Here is a 27,468-nt window from a genome sequence, read left to right as displayed (position 1 = left end):
CAGTGACCTATCTCAGGCAAAAAAAAACCTGTTCAGAAAAAGAAACATCTACATGTAACAGATGCCCTCTCAATCTTTCATAATTACACCAAAATGCAAAACCCATACCCAAGCCATGGTTGCTCACTGTCAGCATGTCAGGCTTTGGTGCCAGGCATGGGGGGGTTCTCTGGGAAGTGAGCAGTTAAGACATGCAGCATGTCTTCAGAGGATGACCAGCAAAACATGAAAGTCCAAGTCCAAAGCCAGTAGGATCAACAGACTAAACTTGTTCTGAAACACGTTTAGGAAGTGAAACGAGAAGGGTGGGAGCAGTCCTGTGTACGTAAAGGTCTCTGTTTGCAGAAGGAAGTAATACCCCACAAACCAGAGTTGACAGCCTTCCTTAGACAGAGGCTCCCAATAGGCATCAACTGCCTAGGGTCAAGGCAACCAAATGCAATAACAGTCTCTGCACAAATTTCCTTATCTAATCCCCACACACACCAGTGCTGGGGGGGGGGGGGCGATAAGGAGAAGGTGGTGGCATTATTTTAGAGCTGAAGTAAAGGAGGCCAAGCCTAAGTAAGTTGTCCAGCTCACACTAACAGGAAGCTGCTGAGCTGGGTTCGGAACCCAGGGTTGACTCATGGGGAGTCCGGCAGTGCTTTTTCCACTACACCTCTGAGCCCTTCAGGCCGCTCAGGATGAAGCCTCTGCTCAACCCATACTCAACAGATAATCTCTCCACAACCTCTGAGGGATCTGATTCTTTGAGAACTACTGAGGCTACTCTTTATGACAGTTTTTAAGAGGATGGAGGAGGCTGGTGGGCTCAACTCAGGACAGGGAGCCAGATGCTCTGAGCTTTGCTCATGTTCCCACCATCTGTGACAAGTCACTTCATCTCAAATCCTCCCTTGGAAGGATGGGGATAAGGTGACAATATTAAGTTTCTGTGAATTCAATGGAACTAGAAAAACAGATCATAGAGTTTAAAAAAAGGTACTACAGGGCACCTGGGTGGTTCAGTCGTTAAGCGTCTGCCTTCGGCTCAGGTCATGATCCCGGGGTCCTGGGATCGAGCCCCACATCGGGCTCCCTGCTCTGCGGGAAGCCTGCTTCTCCCTCTCCCACTCCCCCTACTTGGGTTCCCTCTCGCACTGGGTTTCTGTCTGTCAAATAAATAAAATCTTAGGGCGCCTGGGTGGCTCAGTTGGTTAAGCGACTGCCTTCGGCTCAGGTCATGATCCTGGAGTCCCGGGATCGAGTCCCGCATCGGGCTCCCTGCTCGGCGGGGAGCCTGCTTCTCCCTCTGACCCTCCCCCATCTCGTGCTCTCTCTCTCTGTCTCATTCTCTCTCTCAAATAAATAAATAAAATCTTTAAAAATAAATAAATAAATAAATAAATAAAATCTTAAAAAAAATAAATATGTTTTTTAAAAAAGGTACTACAGTAATATTTATATCACAGCTTTCTTCAGAAGCATGTGAAAACCTTCATGGGTTCATTAAGGCTTGTAACACCCAGGACTGGATAGGAAGGCAGCAGGTCTTTCTCCTGCTGCTATCAGGGAAACTGAGGCAGAATTGGAGCAAGTGAATATCTGCAAAGGAGTAAGGCTCAGACTCCCAGAGTCTGGTCCTCCATCCATCAAATGACCTCACCATCTCCCAAGCGAGATGTGTGCTTCCCAGCCAAGAAGCCAAGGGGCCTGCACTTTTCTGAGAGAGACAGAGACTCTCCCCTTGAGAACGTTCTTCAAGAACCTAGGGCCAAAAGATCCCCTAGGGGTCATGTGCTTCCTCTCTTTATTCCAAAAGGAATGCAGCTCAACCACTCTTAAGAGACGGTCTGAATATTCTTAAATTAGCTTCATGAATAGCCTGTTTTGTGTGTCACAGTTCTCAAAAGTCAGGAAAAACTTCCACTTTTGCCCTGAAATGTAATTACTTATAGCAATAGCCTGCAGGATTGTTTCATCCTAAACATGTGAATCAAATGCCCCTTATGAAGATCAGATGCAACGTAATAAGGCTACATCTTTACATAGCTTCGAATAAATACAACGGCAGCTAAAGATATCAAACAGCCCCTACACCCCAACCTTGCTCCAGCCTCTTCTGTCTCTGCACTTTGCAGGTCCCTGAAAGCCTGGGTAAGAACCCTGGCTCTGCCAGGCGCCTGGGTGGCTCAGTCCTTAAGCGTCTGCCTTCGGCTCAGGTTATGATCCCAGGGTCCTGGGATGGAGTCCCACATCGGGCTCCCTGCTCGGCAGGAAGCCTGCTTCTCCCTCTCCCACTCCCCCTGCTTGTGTTCCTGCTCTCGCTGTCTCTCTCTCTGTCAAATAAATAAATAAAATCTTTAAAAAAAAAAAAAAAAAAAGAACCCTGGCTCTGCCTATACCTATGGTAAGGACTGACCTTGGTTTCCTTGTGGATAAAATGAGGATATCAACAACAGCTACCACACAAGGGTTGTTGTGAAGTTTACATGTGGCATTGTACCTACAGTGCTTAGCGCAGTGTCTAGCACACAGTAGGAGCTCAATAACTAGTAGCTAGCATTTCGTCAGTATTTTTAGCATGATCACAGGTGTCCCCAGATAACCTGTCCATGAAAACCCGACGGAGAGACCAAGCCCAAGCCTACGGCGGGGCAGGCGTGCAGAGCCGGTTCTTGATTTTTTTTTTTTCTTTTTGAACCTTGGCAAAAAGATAAGGCCCTGAATGACAGGGAGGCCTCAGGATGCAAGGAGGAAGCCAGGACCGGGAGAGGAGTTTCTCCCCCGGCGAGGGGCGGACTCCTCGGGGCCTAAGTCTAGGTAGGAGTCTCTCGGGAGCACACCCCAGGAGGGGCTGCCGGCTGGGGCGGCCGGGATTCAGTGGTGGTCACGAATGAATGAACCCGCAGTCCTTCTGTCTCGTCGTGGCTTGGGAAGCCACTCTCGCCCCTCTAGCGCCCCGTCCTCTCCGTGACCTCTGACCCCACAAACCCCTCACCTCAGACCACCGCCTCCCCGCCCCACTCCTTCTCCTGCCTCGCCGGACTCCCCGCTTCCTCACCCACAGGTCCGAACGGCTCCCGGCACCACGGCGCGGCTCGGCTCGCCAGCAAAATGTCCGCGGCCTCGTCCTCCCGCTCCCCCGGTGCGTCCGTGCCGCCGGCCGCTCAGAGCCCCGCGGCTGTCACCGGCCGAGCGGAAGTGAGCTGCCCGCGCGCGGGCACTTCCGGTGGACGCAGGCCTGGGGGCGGGGTCAAGGGTGCAACCCGGGCGGGGGTGGTGCCCGAGGGGCGGGGCCAGACGAATTAACCCCTCCCCAGCCGGGGCGTTCCCTCGCCGCTGCCACCCGCAGAGTGCTAAAAAATTAGCTAAGTAATTTAAGTAACTTAAGGTGATGACTTTAAGGGCCATCTCTTCCTTCTGTGTTACAGACGGGGAAACTGAGACTCTGAGAAAGGCAAGGTTTTGCTCAAGATTAATTTCCTTATGAATGTTAGAGTCAAAACCAGAACTGTAAATCCAGTCTAGCGCTTGCTGCCCTTCAGGGCAGCCCTTTGGAAATTCCGACTAGAAGAGTTAAGCCCATGTGCCTCCGAGGAACTTTTATCCAAGAGGAACTTCATAATATCCCATTTTCCTTTGCTGGGTCTGCCAGGACGTTGATTCCTATAATCACCTCACTCCCGACTCTGGTACTATTAACTTTCTCCTTACAGATAATTTCTGATCATCCCCCTTAAAACAGTATTTCGTCACTGCACTTTAAAAATGTTTTACTGGGAATGAGTTTAACTATGACAAGCTCATATTCTGACTCTTAGAGCATTTTCTTTTTGCCATGATAGTGATTTCATTAGATTTGGGCACATTTGTAATCAGATATGAATGCCACCTCTGTCAAAGGTGTTTTCAGCAAAGATAATAATTAAAGGTTTATAAACTAAACTTCAGGTTGAGAAAAGAACACCTATTTTTTAAAAGTTGCTTATTACTAGGAGCGCCTGGATGGTTCAGTGATTCTTGGTCTTGGGGTTGTGAATTCAAGCCCCACAGTTGGGTGTAGAGATTACTTAAAAATAAAATCTTAAAAAAAAAAAGTTCTATTACTACATTATGAGACCATTAATGTCAGACTGAAACGCTAGTCACTTAAAATGATTTAGAAGTCTAGTTACATTTACCCGTTTCTTATATGTGAAAGGTAACTTTACTGCTTCCTCAATTCTTAACAGGAAAAGTAAAGAACATCTTGTTTTTGGGTGTGGGGAGGAAGTATTTCAATTATGAACTATAAATATATATAACTGGAAAGTGTTATTTCTAATGTTTTAAACCACTCCGGTTAGCTAAAGATATATTTGTGTTGTTTTTGAGTACTTGTATAGGGTTTTTTTATAATTATAAATTTAGTGAGCACTTCGTATGTGTAAGGCACTCCTTTTACATACATTGCAGCAGTAAACAAGAGACTTTGGCTTCACACTCTTTCTTACATTATTCACCTAAGTATTAGAAAATATTGCTTTTATTTATTTATTTTAAATATTTTATTTATTTATTTGACAGAGAGAGAGACAGCGAGAGAGGGAACACAAGCAGGGGGAATGGGAGAGGGAGAAGCAGGCTTCCCGCCGAGCAGGGAGCCCGATGTGGGGCTTGATCCCAGGACCCTGGGATCATGACCTGAGCCGAAGGCAGATGCTCAACAACTGAGGCACCCAGGCACCCTGAAAACATTGCTTTTAGATACATCACTATCATCAGGTTATAAACCAAATATAAATAAGAAAAGGAATTAGTTTCATCCTCTAGATTATATAAGTAAAAGGTTAGCATTTGAAATATGTGTTAATTCAAGCCCAGCGGGAAGGATGAAGTCAAACATTAACCTAATGAAAATTTTTTGCTAGTGAAAATATGAAAACCTGATGATGGGGTGCCTGGGTGGTTCAGTCGGTTAAGCGTCTGCCTTCGGCTCAGGTCATGATCTCGGGGTCCTGGGATCAGCCCGGAGTCGGGGCTCTGCGGGGAGCCTGATTCTCACTCTTCCTTTGCCCCCCCCACCCCCGCTCGTGCTCCCTCGCTCTCCCTCTCAAATGAATAAATAAATAAAATCTTTAAAAAAAGAAAAATATGAAAACATGAATAATGGCAATGTTTGTTTGCTTTACCTTTACTTACGTTTTTCACACTGCTTAAATATTAGATATTAAAAAGCCAATCATGGGTTCCTTTGTACCTCTACTGACATGATTTCTTTTTTTTTTTTTAAGATTTTATTTATTTATTTGCTAAAGAGAGAGAGGGAGAGCACAAGCAGGGGGAGTACCAAGCAGAGGGAGAAGCAGGCTCCCCTCTGAGCAAGGAGCCCAATGAGGGACTCCTTCCCAGGACCCTGGGATCATGACCTGAGCCAAAAGCAGATGCTTAACCGACTGAGCCACCCAGGTGTTCCTCGACTGACATGATTTCTTAAGGTTTGTTTGACCTTTATTTTGCTTATCTTTGTGGCATATAGCCTGATTAATAAGGTGATAGTAAAAGATACATTTTTTCTTTTCACTTTTTTTAAGATTTTATTTTTTATTTATTTATTTATTTATTTTTTTTTAGATTTTATTTATTTATTTGTGAGAGAGAGAGCACATGAGAGGGGGGAGGGTCAGAGGGAGAAGCAGACTCCCTGCCGAGCAGGGAGCCCGATGCGGGACTCGATCCAGGGACTCCGGGATCATGACCTGAGCCGAAGGCAGTCGCTTAACCAACTGAGCCACCCAGGCGCCCTTTAAGATTTTATTTTTAAGTAATCTCTACACCCAAGGTAGGACTCAAACTTCCAACCAAAAGTCACATACTCAGGGGCGCCTGGGTGGCTCAGTCGTTAAGCATCTGCCTTCAGCTCAGGTCATGATCCCAGGGTCCTGGGATCAAGCCCCGCATCGGGCTCCCTGCTCCGTGGGAAGCCTGCTTCTCCCTCTCCCACTCCCCCTGCTTGTGTTCCCTCTCTCGCTCTCTCTGTCAAATAAATAAAATCTTAAAAAAAAAAAAAAGAAGAATTATCACTTCCTTGGGCACCTGGGTGGCTCAGTCGTTAAGCATCTGCCTTCGGCCCAGGTCATAATCCCAGGGTCCTGGGATTGAGTCTTGCATCGGGCTCCGGTCCTGCATTGGGGTCCCTTCTCAGTGGGAAGTCTGCTTCTCCCTCTCCTTCTGCACCCCCCCACTTGTGTGTGCTCTCTTTCTCTCAAATAAATAAATAAAAGCTTAAAAAAAAAAAAAAGAATTATCACTTCCAGGGGCACCTAGCTGGCTCAGTCAGTGGAGAAGGCCCCTCTTGATCTGGGGGTTGTGAGTTCGAGCCCCATGTTGGGTGTAGAGATGACTTAAATAAATAAATATATTTTTTAAGGGGTGCCTGGGTGGCTCAGTTGGTTAAGCGACTGCCTTTGGCTCAGGTCCTGGCTCAGGTCCCGCATCTGGCTCCCTCCCTCTGAATTTCCCCCTCTCATGCTCTCTCTCTCTCATTCTCTGTCTCTCAAATAAATAAATAAAAAGTCTTTAAAATAAATAAATTTATTTTTTTAAAAAGGAATGATCACTTCTAGTAGATAGTAAGTTACAATTGAATATGATAGTTTCTAATATTCTCTTAGATGTACCTAATTTACCAAAGGAAAAAAAAATATATTTACCTGATGCTCTTCTAAGGAATTATGATACTGAAAGTGTGAAGGCGGTTAGTTTCTTAGTCTGTTTCAAATCAACAACATTTTTATTTGGAATGATTATTGCAAAGTGCAGAATGTCTTTTTTATCCAAGAACTTGAAGCATACCTGGAATTTACCAGTGCACGTGCCCATTTTAGAATGCCATTTCCTAAAATAATCCACTAATGTTTTGAACATTTTCATCATTTGGTTTCTCTTTCTGCTAAAGAACGATTAAATCCTAATGTAGCATAGGATCCCTTTGGGCTGAAATCTGCATGGGGCCAATAGCAATTAAACAGTTCTTTAACGCTTCTTCCCCACTCTGTACCAACACCTAGCAAGACACCAAACTCTTATAACATATCTTGTTAGAAATTCATAGTCTGCCCTGTGCCTAGGTATCTTCTGCTGTTTAATCATTTTATTTTATTTTTTTAAAGATTTTATTTATTTATTTGAGAGAGAGAATGAGAGACAGAGAGCATGAGAGGGAGGAGGGTGAGAGGGAGAAGCAGACTCCCTGCTGAGCAGGGAGCCCGATGCGGGACTCGATCCAGGGACTCCAGGATCATGACCTGAGCCAAAGGCGCCCCTGTTTAATCATTTTAAAAGGTGGCTGGACATGCAGGTTTTGTCATACATAACCTATTGGGTAAGAAAGATAATCTTTGGTAGTACTTTATGCTTATGGTAGTTCTAGATGGTTTTGTTACTTATGGGGAACTAATAGCAGCTCTCTTAGGCTCAGCTGAGAAGTAGAATAGGAGCTATTATTTTTTTTGAAGGCCAAATAGATCACAGAAAATTCTAGGAAACACTGGAGAAGGCAGTGCATATTTGCCATCATCAAAATACTTATTTGCATTTATGGAATGTGTTTTGTTTTTTAAACGTGTATTTTGGTTCATTTTTTTCATCTTGGCAGTGGAGAGTTTTATTCTCAAAGAATAAAAAATGTCTGGGTTAGGGGTTCCTGGCTGGCTCAGTCAGAAGAGCATGTGATTCTTAATCTCTGGGTCATGAGTTCAAGCCCCACATGGGGTATAGAGATTACTTAAATAAATAAAACAAAACAAAAAAATGTTCGGGGGGCACCTGGGTGGCTCAGTAGGTTAAGCATCTGCCTTTGGCTCAGGTCATGATCTCAGGGTCCTGGGATCGCCTGCGTAGGGCTCCCTGCTCAGCAGGGAGCCTGCTTCTCCCACTCCCGATCTCCCACTCCCCTGCCTGTGTTCCCTCTCTCACTGTCTCTCTCCCTGTCAAATAAATAAATAAAATCTTAAAAAAAAAAAGATCGGGTTATATGTAGTAAGTAGGCTGCTCATGCACTGGTGACCTGCTTTTAACTTGTCCCTTGGCTAGAACAAAGCTATAGGTATAGATAGTTGTCTAATTTTTTTGGAAACTAATATTTTTCTTACCTCATGAACTATTAGTGGACCTGTGGTTGTACTTAATAACCTTATATTTACCTCATACTTCCATTGCAAATAAAGTTTGAGCTCCATGCCCCTTTCCCCTCTTATTTTGGTCAGTGACAAAATAAGTATATGTGTATTTTTTTAATGTACTAGAAAATGTAAAGGTTGGTAATTAGATCACTTACTAAATGATAGGAATGGAGGGGCGCCTGAGTGGCTCAGTTGGTTAAGCGGCTGCCTTCAGCTCAGGTCATGATCCCAGGGTCCTGGGATCGAGCCCTACATCGGGCTCCCTGCTTGGCAGAGAGCCTGCTTCTCCCTCTCCCTCTGTCGGCCGCTCTGCCTACTTGTGCTCTCTATCTCTGTTAAATAAATAAATAAAAATCTTTAAATAAATAAATAAATAAATAAATGATAGGAATGGATCATAATTAAGAATTTGTGTTTTCTCAAAAATAAACTCAAAATGGATGAAAGACCTAAATGTGAGACAGGAATCCATCAAAATCCTAGAGGAGAACACAGGTAGCAACCTCTTTGACCTGGGCCATAGCAACTTCTTGTTAGTCTTCAAAGGCAAGGAAAACAAAAACAAAAATAAACTATTGGGACTTCATCAAGATAAAAAGCTTTTGCACAGCAAAGGAAACAGCTGACAAAACCAAAAGACAACCTACTGAATGGGAGAAGATATTTGCAGATTTCTTATCAGATAAAGGGCTAGTATCCAAGATCTATAAAGAACTTATCAAACTCAACACCCAAAAAACAAATAATCCAGTCAAGAAATGGGCAGAAGACATGAACAGACATTTCTCAAAAGAAAACATACAAATGCCAACAGACACATGAAAAAATGCTCCACATTACTCGGCATCAGGGAAATACAAATCAAAACCACAATGAGATAACACCTCACACCAGTCAGAATGGCTAAAATTAACAAGTCAGGAAACGACAGATGTTGGTGAGGATGTGGAGAAAGGGGACCCCTCCTACACTGTTGGTGGGAATGCAAGCTGATGCAGCCACTCTGGAAAACAGTATGGAAGTTCCTCAAAAAGTTAAAAATAGAGCTACCCTATGACCCAGGAATTGCACTACTAGATATTTACCCAAAGGATACAAATATAGGGATCTGAAGGGACACCTACACCCAAATGTTTATAGAAGCAATATCCACAATAGCCAAAATATGGAAAGAGCCCAGATGTCCATTGACAGATGAATGGATAAAGAAAATGTGATATATATACACAATGGAATATTACTCAGCCATCAAAAAAAAAAAAGAGAAATCTTACCATTTGTAACAATGTGGATGAACTAGAGGGTATTATGCCAAGTGAATTAAGTCAATCAGGGAAAGACAATTATCATATGATTTCACTCATGTGGAATTTAAGAAACAGAACAGAGGATCATAGGGGAAGGGCAGAAAAATAAGATGAAATCAGAGAGGGAGACAAACCATAAGAGACTTTTTTTTTTAAAGATTTTATTTATTTATTTGACAGAGAGAGACACAGCGAGAGAGGGAACACAAGCAGGGGGAGTGGGTGAGGGAGAAGCAGGCTTCCTGCGGAGCAGGGAGCCGGATATGGGGCTCGATCCCAGGACTCTGGGATCATGACCTGAGCCAAAAGCAGACGCTTAACAACTGCGCCACCCAGGCGCCCCATAAGAAACTCTTAATCATAGGAAACAAACTGAGGGTTGCTGGATGGGAGGTGGGTGGTGGGATGGGGTAACTGGGGGATGGGCATTAAGGAGGGCACGTGATGGAATGAACACTGGGTGTTATATGCAACTGATGAGTCACTAAACTCTACCTCTGAAACTAATAATATGCTATATGTTAATTAGTTGAATTTAAATTAAAAAAAAAAGAATTTGTGTTTTCTGTGGGGCACCTGGCTGGCTCAGTGGAGGATGTGACTCCTGATCTCAGGGTTGTGAGTTTGAGCCCCATGTTGGGGTTAGAGATTACTTAAAAATAAAATCTTAAGAAAAATTCTAAAAAAGAATTTGGGTTTTCTGCGTTTTTATTGCCTTCCCCATACTTAATATTTTGTTTTGTTTGGGGGGGCGGGCAGAGGGAGAGGGAGAGAGAAAGAATCCCAAGCAGGCTTCCTGCCCAGTGCAAAGCGTGATGTGGGGCTCAATCTCATGACCCCGAAATTTTGACCTGAGCCAAAATCAAGAGTTTGACACTGAACCAACTGAACCACCCAGGCGCCCCTTCCCCATCCTTTTTGAATGTGATTTTTTTTCTCTGGCATAAGGAAACAAATTCCAGAACTCTGCTGAGTTGAAAGGCTCACTATGCCAAAGGTGGCTGTTACTTTTTTTTTTTTTGAGTCACTGGCAAGGCTGAGTTCTCTTTCAGTCCCTACCTTCCTAATTTTAAGAAGAAAATTGTCATAACTGAGATTTACTAAGAAATCGAAGGCAGATGTAATGTTCTAGCTTGCATATTATGATTACTAAGAAATTCATCTCCTACAATATAGCATCTCTAGTTACCCTTCCTTTAAGAACAGAACAGACATATCTCACAGGCTAGATGTGAGATGAGAGTCAGACGCTTAACCGACTGTGCCACCCAGGCGCCTTCTAAATCCTTTTCTGAAGTAGGCAGGGAACAAATAGAAAAATTTTATATGTACGTCCCATGTTCCACATGCTATGCTCAGCTGTCTGGAGGAACTACCTTCCTTTAATGATGAATGTTGGCAAATGCTATCAGCCTCACTGGGGAACAAAATTTCACTGGGGATGTAACATGGAAAGAAAAGAATATTGAACAAAACAAACCAACAAACCTAAAGGTACCAGGGTTGCCTGGGTGGCTCAGTCAGTTAAGCGTCTGCCTTTGGCTCCAATCATGATCCCGGGGTTCTGGGGTTGAGCCCCATATTGGGGCTCAGCGGGGAACCTGCTTCTTACTGTCCCTCTGCCTGCCACTCCCCCTGCTTGTGCTCTCTCTCTTTCTCACTCTCTCTCTCTAATAAATAAATAAAATACAAAAAAACCCCCAAAACCCAAAACCCTAAAAGGTACCAAGCTGGAGAGCCTATGTGAAAGTAAGTTAGTGGTAAAAGCAGTCAGAGCTTTAAGGTTTCCCAGAAGACGGGCTCCTGGGTGGTTCATTCTGTTAAATGTCTGACTCTTGATTTCAGCCCAGGTTGTGATCTCAGCGTTATGAGATTTTGCCCCGAGTTGGGTTCCGCGCTATGTGGAGCCTGCTTGGGATTCTCTTTCCCTCTCCCTCTGCCCCTCCCCTGCTCACTCATGATCTCTCTCTCTAAAAATAAATAAATATTAAAAAGAAAAAGATTTCCAAGAAGACAGAAGTCACAGTGTTAGTTTGTTCAGGAAGGACATCCGAGGGAAGGGGGCATTGGTCTAGCCCTTGCCCAATGAGAACAGAGCCTCACAGGCTGAGATGGAAAGACAAAGCAATCCAGGGACAACAGTGCAAAGGCAGGAAGGCAAGAGAGCCAGGCATCTGGGTCCTTCAGAAAGCATTTCACAAGTCCCTCCTCTGAACCAGGCCCCGGGCTGGGTGTTGGATAGTCACATGGGTGAGGCAATGCCCTGCCTTTGCTGAACCTACAGTCTGTCTGGGGACAGTGACAGAGCAGCAGACCCAGTGTGATTGGTGCTGTGATGGGGGATGCCCGAGAGGCTACGGGAGTCCAGAGCAGGGGCTGAAGCTCCCTGGAGTTGGGGAGACCAGGGGGAGGCCTAGACAAGTGGAGGGCATATAATCTGGAAGTGCAGAAAACAATGAATGTTTATGGAGCACCTAGGATGTGGCAGGTGGTATGTAGAGGGTCTCATTTGCCTCTCATATCAGCCCCATTTTATCTGGGGGTGGGAGGGGATGTAACTCTTAAGAGCTTAAGTCAAACAGTGTGTGAGTGTCAGAGCTAAGGGCCTGGTCCTAGAGCCCCTTATAAGTTCCACTCATTCACCTAAAATCTATTCATCACTCCCACCTGAGCCAGCCATAAGGGGGATACATGAACAAGGGCTAGCACAAGCTCTCCTTGGGCTACTGGTGAGTGTGGGAGAGAGACAAACAAAGGGGCCATTATAACACAGCCCAGAAGGACCAGGGAGGCACAGGAGACTTGAGCAGCAAACTCGCCCTGAGAAAGGCAGGGAAGGCTTCCTGGAGGTGGTGACATCCAGCCCAAGCTGTGAAGGATGATATGGCTACTATCAATAGTTGCCACAAACCAGGCATTGTGCTAGGCTCTTCCACGTATTAAGTCACTGGACTCTTCCCAACAGTTTAAGTTTCCATGACTGTCCCCAGGTAAAACTGAGAAAACAGGCCAGTAGGCACACTTCCCTGTGGGCCTGGGTCTCCTCACTCACAGCTCTGCCTGGCAGGAGAGCTAAAAATATAGTACTACTATATTAAGGCACAGCTTAATGTCAAAGACTGGATACTTATGGTTTGCAGAGGTGGGAGCCAGAGCAGAGGAGGGGCAGCCTCTCAGGGGCTTCCCTCTTTACCCCCACCACCGAAGCCAACTGGTCACTCTGCCTGAGTCCCACTCATCAAATCCTGACAGCTGTGGCTAGAACAGTCACACCTGGGTCTTGCGCCTCTCAGCCGGTCCTCTGAGACCCCAGGCCCAGGAGGAGCCCCTTGCTTCAGGAGGGTGGCACAGAGCCTATGATGGTCAAGCCCGCCTGGATAGAGAACTGACTTCTCCCAACAAATACACCATTGCTAACAACAACATCACCTCCTGGTTGGACAAGGGTGTTTTAAAAACTTTTCTTCAAGTCCTATTCACTTTCCAACCTGCCCTATTGAGCTGGCTGATGTGGGACGGGCCTGTCTACCTCTTTTAGCCTCAGTTTCTCCTCCTTGTGAACCCTGTACTCAATTATGGGCCAAGCACCATCATGTGCCCTTGACGTCCATCCCTTCATGTCACCTTCACCATTCTCAAGAGGTGGGGGCTACAATTACCCTCACTTTATAGGTGAGCACGCTGAGGTCTAGAGAAGATGAGGAACTTTCCTACTTTCACAAGGCACCAATGGACTGAGCTGGGAGTGGAGGCTGGTGACGGTAGGGCCCGTGCTTTCCCCTTCCCCCACCCATACCTGCCTCACGGGGTTTCATCCAATCAGAAGAAGGTTGGGAGTTCTTGTGGTGTCGCGAAATGACCGAGGACCTGCTGCTGGCACTGTGTGCCCTTCAAAAAGTCCTTTCCTCCTTCTAACACACACAATCTCCCTACACCCTCCCGCCACAGTGGTGCGTAATCAACGAATGTTGCACAAATTAAGTATCATTTCCGCCTATGCCCACTAGAGGGCCCCCAAGTGACACTAACTGCCATGCTTCCCGTCCTATGTAATTGATACAAAGGCAGCCCCACAGCATCCCTGTCCCAACCTTCTTTCTAGATTCTTCTTCCTATGTGATTACTAGTCCTCTACTTCAATTTCTGTTTGCTTGCTGTTTTTATTATCTTTACCCTAGAAATTACTAAGAGTTACCTCAGATCCTTTGGGGAGGGAGGCAGGAGGTGACTTTGTGCACAGTCTCACTAACAAGGCCAGCATTACAGCTGCTGAGGTGTGGGCTGGCTCACTTTGCTGGCATGAGGCTGATGCCGACTGGCTAGGTCCAAGGACCTGGGGGCCAGGGAAGGGGGGCGTCCCCGCAGGACCAGCCAAGAGGGTCCCTGGCTTCGTGCAGGATAGAAATCAAATGCGAGCCAAGAAGTGAGAGCAGAGTTTATTAAAGACAGAGTGAGAGGGTAGATAACAAAGCGTCCGCGAGACTCGGGAAGGAAAAGAAGAGTGAGTCTCATCTTTGCCGGGGGCCTGGGGTTTTTATTGAGGATTGTGGTCTGGTGCACATGGCTTCTCAGGCATCCAGGAACAAAGACGAGTGTTTAGGTGTCCTCCTAAGTCACTTCTGCCCTGGAGCCAGGGGTCTTGGTGAGTCAGTGCTCTTGGAAAATGTTCGTGACGACCCTGCCCAGTCACTCCTTAGATGTTATCTGTGGTGCTGGAAGACTCCAAAGAAATCAACTCCTTGACCTTTACAAGGAGGACACACATCACCTGTACGGGAGGCATGTGTAGGGAGGTGGTGCAGGTCCTAGCAAGAATAGAAGCAGGAAAGGGAGCAAAAAGCAGTTGTTCTTGGGATCCCCTCAGTTTCCCTGTCTCAGGGCAGTGACAGGTCTGCAACTCCCCCACCTACCCTGGGATCGGCATTCGGCTCTGACTCCTGCTAAGCCAGGTGTGTGTTAGATGTGTGAGAAGGATCCTGGCTTCTCCAGAACCCCCACGTACACATCAAGGTTGGCAGCAGCAAGAACCAACCAGGGTTCCAGTCTGCCCACATGGGTTCCAGCTCATTCCTGTGGATCCCGGGATGTTCTGGACCTCCCCTACATTACCCTCCCCCTGCCCTTCCTGACAGCCTGCCTGTCTGTAAGCTCCAGCATCAGACTCAGTGACAACATCCTTCCAGACACCGCTTAAGCAGCTCCCATAATCGCCCAGGTTCAAAACTCTGAGACAAATCAAAAGAACTCTCTATGGCCTGGTATTTCTGCTTGAACCCTGATTGAACCAGAGGAAGGACACTGGTTCAGAGCAGGCAGCTTCTTAGAGCTCAGGGCCTCCAAAGGCTGTCAGTGTGAGGTCCTCCTAATAGACCCACTCAAACAGAGTCCAACTTTCCTAACTTCCCTGTAGCCATGTGTGGCTGGAGGAGGAGAGACTTTGGCCAAGCTGGCACTGACAACAGAAAGCTGCAGTTACCTGCCGTCCCGTGGGCCAAGCAGAACAAAAGGTAACCCAGAATCCTACATAAAACCAGATCCTCTGTATCACATGGGGTACTGTGGTAAGTGGGCATCCGGGAACGGGGGCACCCTGGGGACAAAACGGGTGATGGGAGTCTGTGGGTGGGTATTAACACCCTCCACCAGGATGGAGTCCTGTGCTCCCCAGGAGCAGAGTTTGGACCTCAGTATCCAGGTTGGGACACTGCTTTAGAACTCAGTTGGGTTAAGAGGCACATGGGAGCCGGGCTCCCAGCTGGGGCTGAGCTGGACTTCCATGATACTTAGACTCTGCAGCTTCAGCCCTAGATGGCCACCAGGGGGCTCTCAAGCCATGTCCCGAGAGGCGGTGATAATCCCTAGGCTGTGACGTAGAGGAAGAATCCAGGGTAGAGGAGTGGGGTTCTCCAAGGTTGAGCAGGGCACATTCCCTGTGCAAGGCAGTCAGCTACATGTATAGGAACTCTTGGTGCTGTAGCTCATCTGACCCACCTTGGGTAGCTGGAGGTACAAAGCTGGGTTAGTGCCCCTTGGGACCCCCATTGGGGCTAAACTCATGGAAAGGCCTGAGGCTATCATCATGCAGGGTGGGGAGGCTGGAAGGTGGCAGGCCTCAGACTCATGAGGATTTTTTTTTTTTTTTAAGATTTTATTTATTTGAGAGAGAGCAGAGTGGGGGGGAGGGGGCAGAGGGTGAGAGAGAAGCAGACTCCCCGCTGAGCAGGGAGCCCAACAAGGGGCTCGATCCCAGATCCCATGACCCCGGGAGCATGACCTGAACTGAAGGCAGACACTTAACTGAGCCACCCAGGTGCCCAACTCATGAGGATTTCTGATACTCCTTCCCTGCTCACCAACTGTGTGATCCATCACCCCCTATTCAGACCTCAGTTTCCCCATCTGTACAATGAGGAGGCTGGATCAGATGATCATTCAGGTGGCTTCCAGCCCACCAGTAATAATGGTGATGATGGTGGCAAAGATGATAACCGTACCATTTGCCAAGAACTCATTATGTGCTAGACTCCACAGACTCCACACAAAACTCATTTAAGTCGACTGTCTCCCTTAATCCTCATGGTGTAGGTGCGACTGTCACCCCCATTTCATAGGTGAAAACACAGAGGCTCATACAGCTGCGAAAGAGTTGGGCTAGGAGAGAGATAATACAGCTGGTAAGAGCCCAGCTCAGGTTCTGCTGTTTCTGGCTGTGTGACCCTGGACAAGTCACTCACCCTCTCTGTGCCTGTTTCCTCTGATGCCCGCTCCACAGGGCTGCCACAAAGACCAGAAGCAGTAATGCCAAATGCCCGGCATGCGGGGAGCACAGCACATCAATCATTGTTCCATATTAAATGCCTTATTGGGGCGCCTGGGTGGCTCAGTCATTAAGCGTCTGCCTTCGGCTCAGGTCATGATCCCAGGGTCCTGGGATCGAGCCCCACATCCGGCTCCCTGCTCCGCAGGAAGCCTGCCTCTCCCTCTCCCACTCCGCCTGCTTGTGTTCCCTCTCTCGCCGTGCCTCTCTGTCAAATAAATAAATAAAATCTTAAAAAAAAATAACTTATTAAAAAAAATAAATGCCTTATTATCTGTGGCTGGGATGTGAACCACAGTCCACTTGGTCCCACAGCACCAGCTCTCCACCCTCTGGGTAAATCCCTGCTGAAGCAGGAGATGAAATGCTGTCTGGGTTGAGGACTCGGATTTCATGACAGGCTCAGGTTGCCCCAGCTGCACAGCAGGCTTGCCAGTCGCCCAGAAAGCTGCCCGGCTCCGCTCTCGAGCCAGACGGGGCTGCCCCCAGTGGGGGCTGCACAAGCATTTCTGCTCACCTGGCCAGCAGCCTTCTGCCACCCCATCCCAGCAGGCCCACAGCCAGCCTCTGCCCCCAGGAGCTTCCCATTTGTTCCTCACCGAACTCTCTGAGCCTCCTCTGCAAGGCTCACCTGCTAGATAATGGAATACCTCATAACCTCCCATGGGCTGCCCTTTGGAAGATGTCGCTTCACTGCCCCCCAAGCTGGCTTCCTGCCTGATCCCTTACCTCGTAACCCCCGAGCTGGCTGATTCCCTTGCCCCCACCTAGCTCACCTGCCTGGGTACCAAGCGGACACGGTTCTCGAAGACGACATCACTGGTATCTGTGTCTGGTAGATGCCATGAAGAGATAGAACTGGCAGTGTTCCTGGTCTCCTGGGTCCCTACCGTCTGGTTTCTACAAAAGTTGCTGTTCTTTGCAAACAGGGTAGCACCTGGGAGTGGAGCGCTTGCTGCCCCTCAGTGCCTGACAGAGCCAGGCACACAGTGGGGCTCATGAGAATGTGAGTGAATGAATGAATGAATGAATGAATCAATCAATCAATCAATCAAGTGAAAGAATAAACGATGCAGGGCCAGGTTTGGTCTCTGGATGCGGGGGACTCCGGGGCTCTCAATGGCACTGGGAACCCTGGATCTGAGTCCTGGTTCTGTCTGCCACCACTCTGCAGCTCTGGGACCTTGGGCAAAGTTCTCAACCCATCCCAAGCCTGTTTCTTCTTCTGTAAGCCAGGGAGAGTAACAGTCCCGGCCTCCAGGAGCCAATGTGGAGACACCGTGGAGAGAAGTGAGCACAGCCTGTTATGATTACCCACCCTATGAATGCCCGCCGTCCTGAGCCACCTGGGAGCTAGAGGTGGGTTTGGAGGTGCAGGCGTGATGCTCAGCTGGTCGTGAGGGTGCCGGCATGAAACCTTGGTGCTGAGCTTCTGTCCGCCCAGCTGGGGCAGGACGTGGGGCAGGAAGCCAAAGGTGTGAGCCCCCTGGCCGGCTCGGTGGTCCAGCCCTGTTTACACTCCACCCGGTGTGGCACGTGGCCTCTGGCAGTGGCCTCCTCCCCACCCTCCCATCCCCAGCTTCCCCCGATCCAGCCTCGAGTCAGACGGAGCCTTCAAATATTGCATCTGAGACATGGTCAGCCCCTGCCTGAACCCTTCTCAGAAACTTCCCTGCTCCAGCTCTCCACACGGCATGAAGCTCCTAGCCTCTGCCTTCTCCTCCCTCACCCTTCCGCTGAGCTCCAACCACCTGGACCTCCTACCCAATTCCTCATGTCATCCTGCCTGTCCTTTGCCCCTTCTCTAGTAACTTCTTGTCACTAGCACAGTAACAAGAATCTGGCTAGGCCCTGTGCTCAGCGTCCTCTCTCCAGGTTGGGGGCCCAACACCAGCTGGGGAGGGGTGGGAAGGGGGAGGGTCTGATCCCAACAGCGCCCTCCAACCCCACCCCATCCCCATGCTCTAGGCCTGCGCCCTGGAGGGCTTTCCTGAGCCTGGAGGAGCCAGGCCTGACCGAAAGCCAGCACACAGCAGGCACTGTGGGCAGCATTCTCCCCAAGTGCTGCACCAAGCTCTTTCTCTGTAACCTCGAGCTCCTGGTGGCCGTAAATCTTTTCCCCCGCAGGGAATGCAGAAGCCCTGCCTGGTAGCTCGGCAAGGCTGACTCCCTCACCCTCCTTCTGGCTCCGCATGCAGAACGCTGTTCCTCTCGGGGCCAGGGCAGGATGCCCAGGACCAAGCAACTGCAGCATCCTCGCTGTTCCCCTTCAAGGCCATCCCGAGGGGCTGGGCTCCCCACTCCGCTACCCTTCCCCTGTCAGCCTCGCTCTGTCCATTGGAAAAACAAGGGGCTTGGGTCTGAGTCTTTTTAAAAATCCTGATGACGCTCATAACCACTGTCCCTCAACAGCGCTCACCCCCGCAACACACAATTTTGCACAAAACTTTACCTACCAATCGCTTCCCCCACCAGATCCGCCCCACACCTGCCTGACTGGGAATGTCTGCATTTCAGGAGCTACTGTTACTTGCAAAAAGCAAGTTGCAAAACAGAATGTATAATCTTCTTTAAACCTAAATATCAGGGGCGCCCAGCTGGCTCAGTTGGTGAGCGTGTGACTCCTGATCTCGGGGTTGTGAGTTTGAGTCCCACGTTGGGTGTAGACATTACTTAAAAATAAAATCTTGTCGGGGGGTGGGGGGATGGGTTGGCCTGGTGGTGGGTATTGAGGAGGGCACGTTCTGCATGGAGCACTGGGTGTTATGCACAAACAATGAATCATGGAACACTTCCTCTAAAACTAATGATGTAATGTATGGGGATTAACATAAGAATAAAAAAATAAATAAAATCTTGTTTGGGTGCCTGCGTGGCTCAGCTGTTAAGCGTCTGCCTTCAGCTCAGGTGATGATCCCAGGGTCCTGGGATCGAGTCCCACATCGGGCTCCCAGCTCGGCAGGAAGCCTGCTTCTCCCTCTCCCCCTGCTTGTGTTCTTGCTCTCGCTATCTCTCTGTCGAATAAATAAATAAAATCTTTTTTAAAAAAATCTTTTTTAAAAAACCATAAAAATTAACATTTACTTGTAAATGCATAAAAGGATCTGGAAGAATATATATCATAAATGGTTCCAGAGCTTATTTCTGGAGAGTAGGATTATGGGAGCTTTCACTGTCTACTTCAGACATTTTTATAACTGAATATTTTTTTAACAAATGCATGCTACTTTGAGGGCTTTTTTTTCACATCTAAAATATAATCCTATAATATTATCGCCAACAATCTCAAAGTCTCCAGACCCTTGATCCTTTTGTTGAGCAAGAATGATAATGAGAACTCAGGTTTTTTGGGACACCTGGGTGGCTCAGTCGTTAAGCATCTGCCTTCGGCTTGGGTCATGGTTCTAGGGTCCTGGGTTCAAGCCCCGCGTCGGGCTCCCTGTTCAGTGCAGAATCTGCTTCTCCCTCTCCCACTCCCCCTGCTTGTGTTCCCTCTCTCACTGTCTCTTTCTTTCTCTGTCAAATAAATAAATAAAATCTTAAAAAAAAAAAGAACTCAGGTTTTGGAAGTCTGAGTGATAAGAGATCAACAGGATTAAGACCATGACTTGACACTTAACCACTGGGTTCCTCTGAGCAAGGTAGTTCACTTATCTAGGCCTCGCTTTATTCTCAAAAATGGGGTTAGTAGTAACTCCTACACCTCAGAGGACTTCTTACATTGGCAAGAAGAAAAATGTAACAATGTCTTTTTCTCTCTCTCTCCTCTTTCTTTTAAAGGAAAGACTCTTGAGTGAGGCAGACTCTTAAGACTCTTAAGACCCTACCTGGGTCCCCACTGGAGGTGCCACATCTTGCACCTGCTTCCATTGGCCCTGGCCAATGTCTTCCCAGCTGTTGGGTCTCACCCTGGACCCCTGGAAAGTCCCCACAGGGCCAGGAGCCTCTAGGACAAATGTGGCTAATGGAATCTGTCCTGGACTTTTGTGTCTGGCTCCAGTTCAGCAATGGGGATATAAAAAACCCAGACATCACCTCATCGCTGTTTCATCAAAAAAGGAGACTTTCTCCCTGCACATCCCTGCAGAGGACAAATTCCTGCTGGCTGTGTGGCCTGGGAGGGAGCAGGAAGAGAGGAAGAGGGAAGCTGGGGAGTTCTCCCCATCTTGGGGGTTACAGGGCAGCCCGGGGGTCGTCATTACAGGCCTGGGACTGGCTCCTTGGTAACCACAACGATCCCACTCCCAGGCACTGTGTGGGCCCCTGACAAGCATAAGCCCCCCTACCCCTCCCAACATCCTGTGAGGGAGGTACTGGATCCCTTTTGTCTGAGGTCACTGAGCTACGGCCAGGATTTGCCCCCCAGTCCAACTGACTCCAGAACAAGTGCTCTCAGCTTCCTGGGAGCTGAGGCCTGTGGCTTAAGTACAGTTCTCCTCAAATGCCATGTGCGACCTTGGACAGGTCTGAGACCCTTCCTGAGTATCCCCTCAGGGATTTTCAGAGGAAAACTCCAGGCCAACCAACCACTGCCTCTAGAATAGTTCTGCCATGAGTTTACATGTTGGGCTTTCCTGGAAGATCTGGTCTGAACACAGGGCCTGACAGCCTCAGAAAGAAAAATAAAACAAAAAGCAAACAAACAAAACCTCCACAGGACCAGAGAGTCTCCAAGAGCTAGTACAGGAAGGTTCCCCATGGTCCTGGAAACCCAATGTGCTCTTTCTAGAGGCCAATCCAGCCCTGCCAGCACCCCCCAACCCTGCCTGCTCTGTCACCTGGCTCAGGGTCCTCATGGCTTCTTCTCTATTCCTGCACTGGAGACCCTGTAGGCTTCTCAGGACTCCTCAGCAGGGCTGCCCGAGGCCAGTGCCCCAGCACGACTAGACAGAGGTGGGTCTCACCGACCCCCATGCCCTGTCTTCCTTTCCTTTCCCAGTCTTCAAGGTCATTGCCAGGACAGGGGGCCCAAGTGTGTTTCAGGAAAAGCTATGAATCCAGATTTTTATGTTAAATCACCCAGCTGTTAAATGTTGACAAGTGTACCAGTCATTTGCTACGTGATCTTAGACCCATTCCCTGCCCTTCCTCTGCTTTGCTTGGCATCCCAGGGGCTCAACCCTGTGAACTACATTTCCCAAGCTCCTCTGCCAACTGATTCTAGTTAGGTTCAGCCAATGGGAGGCACTGAAGAAAGACTGGCAGGCGGGAAGAGGTCAGGCTATTTCCCATCTCTCCGTGCATGCCAGGGTCTCCTCCAAAGCTTCAGTGCCCTCCAGCCAGCCCATCCTCCATGGGTCCAGGCCACAAATTTGGGTAACCACCCCTCTACTGCCTCCTGTTTGGTCTTTCAAAATTGTCCTTATTGACTCCTCTAAAGTGGGCTCTGTTTTTCTGACTGATATGGCAATTAATTCAAATCCTCTTTATTCTTTTTTTTTTTTTTAAGATTTTATTTATTTATTTGACAGAGAGAGAGAGGAAGAGAGTGAGAGCACAAGCAGGGGGAGCGGCAGAGGGAGAGGGAGAAGCAGACTCCCCACTGAGCAGGGAGCCTGATCAGGGGCTCAACCCCAGGATCCCCAGATCATGACCTGAGCTGAAGGCAGACGCTTAACGACTGAGCCACACAGGCGCCCCTCCAAATGAAATTTTTTTAATACCCTTGGGTGGGGGGAGGGGCCAAGCGAAGCTGGTCCACAGGCCACATCAGCCTGTGGGCTGCCTGCCTGTGACCTTCACTTTGCAGGTGGCAAATATTCTCTCATGTATTCCCCTGCATGAGCATCCCAAATCCCACGATATTAAAGGGAGAGGACAGATGACCACCATTCCACAGCGGAAACTGGAGCTCAGGCAGGCATGGCTACCGACCAAGACACCCGATTCCCAGCCCTGTGCTCAGTCTGGAACCCCAGCCAGCTTCCTGTTAGCCGCCTTCCTCCCAGTCTTCAAACCTGTGCACGCGTCCCCTGATGCTCTGACCCCCAACAGAGTGAACTCCTGCCAGGGGGCTCCCCCTCAGTGTCACCCAGAGAGTGGGAAAGGGGTGGGGGTCTTTGGGGTCTACATACCCAAGGACATCACAGAACTGGGCACCAAGTAAGAGTAATAATAATGCCAACAACAATAATACAACCTAATGTTTATTCACATCAGTTCCTTCTGCATGTGGGAAGGAAGGAAGGGCTGAGGGTCTTGCATCCCTGACTTCCAGGGGTCAGATGGAAGTTTGGAAAAGCTCAGAGCAGAGGCCTTCATAATTAAAACAAGCCAATGACCAACCTAGCGGGGGGCCTACTACATTCCCGGGGCAACTTCAGGTGCTTTATCTCTTAATCCTCAAGTATCCGGAGAAAACAGAGGCTCCTTAAGGAGGCCCATCGGGTTCCACAGCAGAAAGGGGTGGAGCTGGGACTCAGACCCAAGTCTCCTTGTGCACAAAGACCATGGCACCTACGTACCCCCTGTGCTCACTCTGGCCTCCCTGTCTTTGCCTGGGCTGTTCCTCCATGTGGGGCTGCCTCCGCGAGGGATCATAAAATGAGTGTCAGACTGGGCTGAAGGGGTCCCCCAGGGCCTGCCGCAGTCCTTCCCCCATCGCTGGGCAGGGCCCTGGACCAACGCCCAGGCTCTGCTGCAGCCTGAGAAGAGCCAGGCAGGCCCTCAGCCAACTGCTGAAGAGGCACAATGGCGGTGGGGAGAGGGGCCTGGGGCAGAGGACAGAGGCTTCTGGTGACCCCAAATCTCTGCCAGGGCATGGTGGGCACTCTGTGTCAAGCCCTGGGCCTCAGCGGTAACAGGGCATCTCACAGGTGTTGGGTTTAAGCCTGGCTCTGAATAACACAAGCCCAGGTTTGTCTGGTAACACACAAACCTGCTCTGAAGGACACTTGAGAATCATCCTAGTTGCCTCCAGGGAGGGGCTGGGTGCCTGGGGAGAGAAGAGGGGAAGGGAGACTTTTCACTGTCTACCCTTTGGGCCTTTGGATTTTTAAACCATTAATAAATCATTTAAAAAGTGTAAGCTCTGGTTTGGTGAGTCATTGCTGTGTGACCTTGAGCAAGTCACTTAACCTCTCTGAGCTTCTATTTCCCCAGCTATAAAATAGAGTTAATCATAGCGCTTAGTTCATAGGGAAAGAGTAAGGTAGGTATAAATGAAAGTATTCACACAAAGTGCTTAGCATGAGGCCTGAGACACAGTAAAAGCTCTTAAAATGGGATTTCTATTATTATTATTAATACAGTTATTATTATTATTGACCATCTGTCTGTCAGACCCTAAGCAAGGGCTACTGTCACAGTCCCCTGACACCTCCCAAGATCGCTTCCTGAAGACTGAGGCCATTCCAGCAAATGCCAGCTCCAGTACTACTAGGTCTGCGACTTGAGCAGATCATGTCATCTCTCTGTGCCTCGGCTTCTTCCTCTGTGAAACAGAGATACTAGAACTTGCCCGCTATTCACAAGATTATTAACAATCCAGATTTAGTCATTCAACATTTCCCAGTGATCTCTGTACCACATATGGTGGCAGGCATGGGAGGGGTGGTGCCAAGGTGAGGGCAAGGGGCTCACAGTCCGGTGGGAGGCAGCTAAATTAATAGATGCTTGCAACAAGAGAGAGAAGTGGTGGATGGGGGGACAGGGAGCTAAGAGAGGCCAGCTGAGGAACCTAACCCAGCCTGGGGTGAAAAGGGCACCAAGGAAGCCTTCCTGGAAGAGGTGTGACCCACAGCTGAGCACTGAGAAATGACCAGAGGTTGGTCAGTCAGAGGAGAAAGGGGGTCAGAAAATGCCCTGCAGGCAGGGGTAGCAGTAAGAACAAGGGCCAGAGGTGGAAGACCCAGTGGGTTGTTCCAGAACGAGCAGGACGTGAAGCCAGCCCCGGTGAGGGCAGTGGGAAGGGGAGGGGAGGCTTTTGTCATTGACCGGAGAGGACTGCCTGGTTTCAGACACCAGGTCGACCACTTATCTGCTGTGTAACTTGGGCAATTACTTAGCTTCTCTGTGCCGAATGAGGCAAACAGTGCTTATCCCACTCTGTTGTTGTGAGAATAAAAGGGAGTTAATTCACATAAGGTGCTTAGAACAGGGCCTGGCACACAGCCCGGTTCTGTTCTATCCTCCACAGGCCCAGGCATGCCGTGGCCTTCAGGGAGATGATGCTGACTCAGTGTGTGCTGAGTGGATGAAAAAGTGAGCAAACAGGGCGCCAAGCTCTCCGACAGCCCCATGCCCCCACCATGCCGACCCCAAGGGCTGGAGCCTGCTCTGACCTCCCCACCTTCTGCTCACCACTGATCTGGGATCACACAGACGGCCTGAAGGGAGAGATGCTCCCCCCCCACCCCGGGGAACCATCTCGGCCACAACATGCCTCGTGCTAGTTCATCCCCCATCCCTGACACTGTCTGCAGGGACCTCAACTTGAGAGCCCCAGGCTTGGGGGGCTAGGCTGGACCTCAAAGGGGAAGGAGACCCCTCCCTGTTGATGGCCACCTGCTAGTGCTCTGTCTGACACAGGGGTCCACCTCCAAACACTCAGGTCTGACTCTCCCGATCTTACGGATGAAGAGACCAAGGTTCAGGGAGGTGAGGACTGGCCTGGGGGGAAAGGGGAGTCGCAGGCTCCAGAGCTGGGCTTCTCCACTACCCCCATCACCCAGCCTATCTTAGCTCTCTCTTGTTTGCCTGGCCTGGTTGCTGAGGCCCCTGTTCAGACACACAGGAGACCCAATTCCAAGGTGAAAGATTCACGGTCGGAGAGAGATTAAGGGAAATCAGAAGGATGGATGGCAGTGTTGACACCGTCAAGGTCATTCACACTGTACAAATGGGGGAACTGAGAGCAAGAGAGATTCCGTAAGCCACTCTGAGCTGCTCAGCCCATTCACGGTAGGGCTGTGGTGGGACCTTGTCCTTCCTCTCAATACACAACGTGCCCCAGTATCCAAGGTGCCCAGGGAAGCCCAGCAGGCTGGACACGCTGTCCGCAAATGGGAACCAGGAAAAAAGGGAGAAGGAGTGGTTGGCAGGCAGTTTTGGTGGAAAGAGCTCGAAGGGAGCTGAAAGGCAGTCCTGTGGGTCCAGAGCGGGGACTAGCACCCATCAGGGGAAAGCACGCCCCTCTATCTGTGCCCTCTGCCCACCACAGCAACAGGGATGCCGCAGACGCTGCTGCGGCCCTGGCTGAGTCCCCAGCCCAGCTCACAGCTCCGCAGAGGGAGGGACGTGGGAGGAGATGCTGAGTCGGACTCAGCCTGCTCTAGATCCAGCTCCAGCCGCAGTGAGAGCAGAATGCCCAGAAGGGCCTCCTGGGGGGTGGCCCGGTGACCTTACCCAGCAGCTAGGCGGGAGGAGAGGTCAGGAGCAGGGCTTCAGTTCTCTGCTCGGCCAGACCCGCAGGCCCAGAGAAAGGGTCCTAGAGAAAGGGGGCAAGAAGGGGGGTTTGGGGCCGCACAGAGGAGAAGCTTCTTCAGGCCCCAGGCCTGGGTCTATAAAGGGCAGCGCCGGGAAGGGGCAGCCAGGCCCTGCCCTGGGGGGCAGGCGGGGGGGGAGTTGATGGTCTGGGAAGAGGACAGGGGAGATGGAGCCCTGACACCATTCACTGTGTGACAAGATAGCTGAGATGAGGTGACAAAAGGCACTTGATGATCCTAATATTAACGAAATCAACAATAATAGTAATGGTTCCCATGTATTACGTGTAGATGCTGGGCCAGTCACTGTGAGCCTCAGTCCAGCCCCACCCCGGGGGACACTGTTTTTTCCCCATTTCACAGATAACAGAGGCCCAGAATGACAACATGACGCCCTGCTCCATCCCAGCCTGGAGACGCTTGTGTGCCCCTCCTCTCAGGCTCTGAGGTCCAGGCCAGCAGGGCTCTGTCTGTTGCAGGCCCTGCTCTAGCCTCTTCCCAGTGCCTTAAGTGCAAGCTGCACTCAGTACTCAAGATCAGTGGACACATGAAGCCAGCCCCACCAGGGGGCAGACAGAGGGAACATCCCATCTCGCCGCCCTTCTCTAAGTGGAGAAGCATCCAACCTCGCGTCTGTACCCAGCAAAACCGAGTCTGATCTCACAGTGTCTCAAGTGGTGGCCAAGGCCTGGAAAATCACCCCCCTTTCACGTCCTGAAAGTGGCGCCATCGGGCCTATGGGAAAGAGGGGAAACTGAGGCTTAGAAAGGCTAGTGATCTGCCCAAGGCTACAGACACTGAACCAAGACTCCCCTCCTGTCTCCCCAACTTGCCCCCCAAACACACGCTGGGTCAGGAGTCCCAATTTGTGACTCCCACAGCCGCTGGACTTGCCCTTCTAGCAGCCCTTATAAAATTGGCTCCTTATTTGTTCATGGTAAGAGGAGCTGGGATTCCTGAGTGCAGGCCTGGGCCTGGAACAAGCCTCAAGAAATGTGTGTTGACTGAATGATGAAAGAAGGGAAGGAAGGGAGAGAGTTTAAGGGGTGGGGGTGGGCGGTTCAGCTACCGGCCCAGTCACACGAAGCCATTTACTAGCATCAGGGTTCTTCTGACCCCTAACCCTAGAACTTCTGACATTTTGGGGATCTCGCACCTCTTGGAGAATCACTCACACAACCCTGCGCACAGTTCTGGTGGCTCCTGACCCCCGGCAGCTCACCCACAGGCACCCAGGAATAGCGTCTCTGTGCTGCAGGTGGAAAATCCTGTCCAATGTCACCCAGCCCTGTCCTGGGGACACTACAGATGTGAATGCGCTTCATAAAAGCCTGAGGCACGGCACGCACTTCAGCTGTCTCATCTGGAACCATGAGCCTGCACGTTGCTGCAGCCCCTGGCACATGATACAGTGGTCGTGACACAATTCCTCTGCCTCTTCTGTCCTCAGATGGCCTCTGTGCCACCCCAGGGGCTGCTGCCAGCCAGGGACGTGCAGGAATGCCCGTTAATGCTACTTCAGCCACCAACAGGCATGACAGCCTACGCCAGCCACCTCAGGGGTGGGGGCTGCCTGTTTCTCTTATCTGGGTCCCCTGCTGACTCAGCAGGACCCTGCTTCTCCTCCCTCATTCCCAGCAACACCTTGGTGCCAGGGGGTAGAGGGTGGCAGCGTCCAAAGCTCAGGAACTCTCCTAGTCCCCAGAATGGTGCTGCAGACATAATCAATAACAGTTGTGTTTATTGAGGGGTTTCTAGGCCAGAAATGGTGT

General features: G+C 49.6%; 1 protein-coding gene across 4 annotated transcripts in view; it reads right to left on the bottom strand.

Moving 5' to 3' along the window:
* AP1B1 (adaptor related protein complex 1 subunit beta 1) overlaps positions 1–27,468 on the bottom strand; it is an 81,522-nt gene that overhangs the window by 51,801 nt on the left and 2,253 nt on the right. For 2 of the 4 annotated variants that reach the window (XM_081801872.1, XM_081801874.1), the window contains exon 1: positions 3,047–3,202. The exons of 1 other annotated variant lie outside the window; for it this stretch is intronic. The gene's annotated coding sequence lies outside the window, so the exon portion shown is untranslated. Of the gene's footprint in view, positions 1–3,046; positions 3,203–27,468 lie in introns of those variants that run through there. One more of the 4 variants, XM_081801875.1, reaches the window with a different exon arrangement.

Source organism: Leptonychotes weddellii, chromosome 13 (assembly GCF_054177405.1).
Source record: "Leptonychotes weddellii isolate Sample4059 chromosome 13, ASM5417740v2, whole genome shotgun sequence".
Classification (NCBI taxonomy): domain Eukaryota; kingdom Metazoa; phylum Chordata; class Mammalia; order Carnivora; family Phocidae; genus Leptonychotes; species Leptonychotes weddellii.
The sequence above is the reverse complement of the archived record's forward strand: the minus strand, read 5'-3'. Positions and strand labels throughout refer to the sequence as shown.